We start from the raw sequence: 6,012 nt of genomic DNA, 5'->3' as shown, positions 1-6,012 counted from the left end.
ACGGGTTCCAGGATCATGTCATCTTTCCGCCTCGCTCCAGCTTCGTAATTCTCACCGGCTCTGGAAAAGTTGAAGACATCGAAGGTGTCATTGAGAGCGCTCAGCGTTTGCTGCTGGACCATGAAAGTTGCGTCGCAAGAGGCATTGCTCGGTTGTGTGACGGAAAAGGAAGCGATGCTGACGAGCTTCAGCCAAGAATACCAACACCTGAATAGGGGCACGGCGATTACATGCATCGAATAAATCGTGGCCATCAGCGGTGCGTTTGCCTTTCAGATTCTCACGGAGCCACAACGAGGACCCCGATGCATTAACATTCCTTCGACGTCAACCCAAGTATTCGCGCTCGCCAAGAGCAATAGCTTCGATGCCTTCTATAATAATACAAGGACTGTTTCTCGTCATCATCGCGGGTCAGATAAACGCCCCTTGCTAAGCACCGCATCATAGTGGAAGAAAAGGCTCGACCAGTTCGTGAGAGTCCTGACCAGATTTCAACGCATGAACGAGAACCTATAAAGCGACAAGTCGACGAAATGCTGGAGGATGACATAATACAGCCTTCCAAGAGACCGGGGCCATCACCAGTAGTCTTGGTGAATAAGTAGGATTGTAGGGACAGTTGAGCGAGTTGGTTGAAGTTCATCTTTAAAAAGCGCGAAAAAAACACAACAGACAGGTAGGAAGGAGACAGGACGACGCGTCGTCCTGTCTCCTTCCTTCCTGTCTGTTGTGGTTTTCTCGCGCTTTTTAAAGAAGTAGCATGGCACTCTGCGTTTTTGTGTCGATTACCGCCGCCTGCAAGGATCACGAGGAAGGACGCATATCCACACCTATGGATAGACCACGCCTTGGATCGACTCTGTAACGCAAGTAATTTTCTTCGATGGACCTCAGGACGGCTATTCGCAAATTGAGGTCGACGAGTAGACCCTGAGAAGAAGACTGCCTTTATAGCACCATAGGGGAAGGTCAAGGTCACGTCATTTCGTCTTTCATTGGTGACTGCGACGTTCCCGCGCGTTATAGACACAGTGCTGGCTGATCAAAAGGGCCAGGGTTGTCTGCTATACATAAATGACGCCGTCTTTTTCCCTCCAAGCTTTGGCGAACACCTCTGGCGCCTCGAAACAGTACTGCAAGCAATCAGGTCATCTGGCCGAACACTTAAACCGAAGAAACGCCAATTCGTGTACGAAGAGCTCCTTTTACCCAGGACACGTCATCAGCAACTCCGGAGTCCACACCGACCAGCAGAAGACAGCTGCCATCGCTACATTCCAGCCACCCACCGACAAGAAGTCGTTGCGTCGATTTCTCGGCCTGTGTGCTTAATACAGGCGGTTGGGCCAAAACTATGCCGGCATCGCCGAGCCATTTACTAAGCTGACCAAGGCCGACGTCGAGATTAAATGGAAACGCCGCAGGAAGAATCAGTCCGAGAACTGAAACGACGCCTGCAGTCGCAACTGATTCTCGCACACTTCGACAAACGCGCAGATACAGAAATACACGCCGACGCAAGCTGTGTAGGAATTGGAGCCGTATTTTTGCAACGGACAGAATGTAGAGAAAGGGTCGTCGCTTACGGTCTCTGTTGAGCGCCGAATCAAATTATTCGACGACAGAAAAAGAGTGCCTTGCCATCATTTGGGCTACATCAAAGTATCGTCCCTACCATTGCGGCAGGCCTTTCAAGGTCGTGAGCGACCACAGTGCCTTGTGTTTAGTAGTAAGCTTGAAGGTCCTTCAGGGCGTTTCGCACGGTGGAGCCGGAGGCTTCAAGAATTTCACATTACCGTTGTTTACAAGTCCGGAAGAAAGCAGTCTGGCGCCGACTGCTTGTCGCGCACATCAGTTGAGCAGTCCCCGCATGACTATATCGACGAAGACAGCGTTTTGGGTCCCAGAATTGCCGGCGACTTCTCCGAAAACCTAAGCTGCCCAGAACTGAGAAGCCTTGCAGAGTTCTTCGAAGATAAGACCACCGTTGTATCGCAAGTATTCAGGCGAGGATTGGCGCCATTTTTCTTGTTACACGGCGCCCTCGGACAGACGAACTTCTCTCCTGCCCAGGCCAACTACTTCATCGTTCTACCTTTAGCATTGCGACCAGAAGTCCTGCAGGGCCTGCACCACGACCTGGCTTCTTCGGGTTTTCCCGCACGCTCTCGAGGATGCAAGAAAAGTACTACTAGCGACGCCTTACCGCCAAACTGGCTCGTTACTGGAGGACATGCCGTGACTTTCGGCGATGCAAGACAACGCCGACAACGCCAGCGCGATTTCCGCAGAACATCGAACCGCCTCGCAGACCGTTCCAGCAAATCGGTATGGACTTAATGGGCCGTTCCCGACGTCGAATTTCGGAAACAAGTGGATTGTCGTAGCTACAGACTACCTCACCCGCTACACCGAAACAAGGGCCCTTCCCAAATGCTGTGCCATCAAGGTAGCCAAGTTCTTCGTTGAGAACATCATCCTGCGTCATAGCGCCCGAGAGGTGCTCGTCACAGACAGAGGTGCGGTCTTTACTGCGCACGTAACTCAAGCGATCGTGAGATAAAGCTAGACAAGCCACCATCGGACAACCGTCATGCCGGCCATCTACTTCGACGTCGAGCAGAAGACATGGGATGTCATTCTTCTGTGCGTGAGCTTTGCATACAACCCGCCCGTACAAGAAACGACGCAGGTGACGCCATAGACGTTTGTCTACGGAAGAAAACCGGCAACGACGCTCGACGCAATGCTGCCAACTGCCACCGACGGAGACAATCGTTAAGTCCCCGCTCAATTGCAACGTTGCGAAGAAGCTCGACAACTCCCCCGCCTGCATATCAAGAACCAGCAGAGCATCGACAGCCTTTACTATAATCTTCACAACAGCACATGGAACATCAACCCGATGACCGTGTGTTGGTCTGGACGCCGATGCGCAGCCGCGGACATAGCGAGAAGCTTATTCGCAGATACGTCGGTCGTTACAAGGTACTTCGACGTTTCGCCCACTGGACCACAAGGTCTTTCCGGCCCACATTACAAACTCTTAGCGTCGTAGCTCACGGCATGAAGATATTGATGTCGTGCGCCTTAAGCCGTTCGATCTTTTGCTTGCTTAATTGTGGTTTTTTCGTGTTGGATGCATTTTCTCAGCTCCATGTTATGTTTTAAGCATCGGGGCTATGCTTCTTCAGAGGGGTGCATTTCCACCCGCATTTGTTGCTTTATCTTGACGTATTCAGGCTTATCTCACAAAATCTATTAGCAGCGCTCCGCGCAGACCGTATGGCAATGTTCGGGAAGCTTCGTGACTATTTGAGACCATTCTGTTAAGATTACGCCAGGACCCGAATAGTCAAGAGCGTATGCGCACACCAACGATAACGCTCGAAAATTTGATGGCTACTGTATAAGAGACGGCGCGTTCTGCCGACGATAAAATTACTGACGACCGACTCTCTGTTCGCCACTATCAGTGTACAGTGTGAATTACCTGTACTGCCTTTACTTTTCGCCCCGCCACGGTGGCCTAGTGGTTATGGCGCTCGACTGCTGATCCGAAGGTCGCGGGATCGAATCCCGGCCGCGGCGGCTGCATTTTCGATGGAGGCGAAAATGTTTGAGGCCCGTGTACTTAGATTTAGGTGCACGTAAAAGAACCCCAGCTGGTCAAAATTTCCGGAGCCCTCCAATACGGCGTTTCTCATAATCATATCATGGTTTTGGGACGTTAAACCCCAGATATTATTATTATTAGCCTTTTCATTTTTCGGACATGAGTTCCCCCATATAAAGAGTTGTGTACTTCCCAGTCTGCTGCGGCCTTCTTCATCGTCACAATCACGCGGAGATACACATTCGTGAGCGAACCTTCCTGCGTTATCGCTGGTGCTGGCTTTAGTTCGAGAAAAATCTCACTTGCTCGCGTCGCGCACGGAATCTCATCAGCACATTCTACACCGATCGGGAAACACCCCGCACATTCCTGCGCGGCCTGAGCCGGGCTTCGGAACACTTGCAGCGGTAACACGAAAATTAAGAAATGAGCGCGCTTGGCAATATACATATTTTAAACGTCGTTTCTTGCAAACGACCGAAAATTCACAAAATTACTAATCATATCCGCCTGGCGTAGGATGTCCGACAATGACGTTTCCCTTGACCGTCATCTTCAGAGGAGAAATTTCTGTTAAGTAAATGAATTAGTTTAGCTCCTCAACAGCATTTTGCTCAGGAACAAAATTTTCGACAGACACAGATGCATCTGTACATTTTACGACGCTCTAATTGAAGAGGCTGAAGCAGTTTTCAATACTTAGAGAGTTTCTTCTGGTGTAAAGCTAATGAACAAAGCGTTATCCAAATCTTTTTTTTTTTACTCCGAAAGTTCCGCTTAGAGTTAATTGTTTTCTTGTGCTTGTCCAGATAGCGCTAAACCATCGCTTTGAGCTGTGGAACTGAGCCATAAATACTATACTCAGGTAGCCGTACTCAACGGCTTAACATACCTCGCGGTATGTTAAGGAGTTGACGAAATTGCACTTATCCTATTGGAAACGTGGCGAATGGGATGGACGCGTTGCAACGACCCTTTGCAGGAGTTAATGGCGGAAGCCATGGTCAAGATCCAGTACTATACTTTACCACTCCCAGACGGCGACACCATCCCGCCGACCAAGAGCCCTGTTAGAGGAAAGTGTGAGGTATAAAAGGTGCGTTTGTAATGCCTCCAAAGTGTGCAACCGCGGCGCAGTGGTTAGTGTGCCCGGTATCTGTTGTCACGGAGCTTTTTTTCGTTGCCATCTGATCGTGTGCATTTTTTAAACGTCATTTCAGTGACGGAAATAATTCACTGAATTCTTGTGGACCCAGCATAGTACATTGTCGTGATAGAGGAAAGAAAGAGAGGAGGAAAGAAAGAGAAAACCGAAGAAAAACAAAGAAGGCGGCCCAGCTCCAAACTTCCTTCAGGCTTGGCACCCCTAGTTCGAAGCTGCCTTAATTTTTTTTCGCAAGCGCTCGGTTACGTTATTGGTTTCCTTCGGTGTCATTATACAGCAAGCATACGTATCCCAAACCTCTTTTCCCGAAATAGAAGAATGCCGTTTCACACGGCGACTTGGTAGCATACTGTCACGCTTCAGTGTGTGCACTATCTGAAGCACATTTGGACAGGAGAGCGTCCGCGATTTCTAATTTTGAATTCTAGTTTACGCTTTAGAGCCCCCTTCATCTCATTGTAATGAGAACTGCGAGGACTACTCATGAAGATTACTTTCATTTTGTCACGTGAATGCTGTGATAATGTGCTCCTCGCAACGTTTTAAGATATATGTTTTCATTGTAGCTTCCTAAAATATAATAAAAACACATCGAAGTGGATCACGAAACAAAGAAGGAAAGCGCAGACTACATCAATGGAATGTTTCTTCATTTGGCATTACAAATTGTTGTCCTGATTTTCGGCATGGGGATCTAAGCTATATTTTCCGTGATTACTTCTGAGAATAAAAATTCATTCGACGCATAATGAGGCAAAAATTCTTCCTCCGATCAATATGAGACGCAATATATTCACCAGCGGGGCCATCTCGGTTTGGGTTCCGAATAGCTGTCTTTAACGTTAAAGAGGAAGAAGAAGATGCTTTTAATGACAAGAAGGAGGAGAGGTCGGCCTGGAAAGCGGGTTCTAGCCTGCTACTCCTCACGGGGGTAAGGGGAAAGGGGAAAGAAAGAGAAAGAGGGAGGTGTGATGATAGGCGACGATGGTATGGCAAATGAGTCACTGTACACACTGTTTTGCACGGGGACAGGGCACGCGCAAAAGTCTTTATGCCGCACATGCTCTAAAGACGAGCATCTAAACCTGTATCACTTAGAAATCTCAATAGGCACTTTAAACTTCGTTGGGCCTGGTCTGCATGCTCCCAAGCACCCAAAAGCTTCTCCTCCGAAAAAGGTCGGGAGTCCAGACGGTCTACGACGCACTGAAGTGATTGTCTTTCGGTC

At 48.9% G+C, this 6,012-nt stretch overlaps 1 non-coding gene across 1 annotated transcript; it reads left to right on the top strand.

Annotated features, from left to right (window-relative positions):
* Positions 1–3,521: 3,521 nt before the first annotated feature.
* On the top strand, positions 3,522–3,594 carry Trnas-gcu (transfer RNA serine (anticodon GCU)). Its single transcript has one exon. It is a non-coding gene; the product is annotated as a tRNA-Ser (tRNA).
* The last annotated feature ends 2,418 nt before the right edge of the window (positions 3,595–6,012 follow it).

This window comes from Rhipicephalus sanguineus, chromosome 2 (genome assembly GCF_013339695.2).
Source record: "Rhipicephalus sanguineus isolate Rsan-2018 chromosome 2, BIME_Rsan_1.4, whole genome shotgun sequence".
Lineage (NCBI taxonomy): Eukaryota > Metazoa > Arthropoda > Arachnida > Ixodida > Ixodidae > Rhipicephalus > Rhipicephalus sanguineus.
The sequence above is the reverse complement of the archived record's forward strand: the minus strand, read 5'-3'. Positions and strand labels throughout refer to the sequence as shown.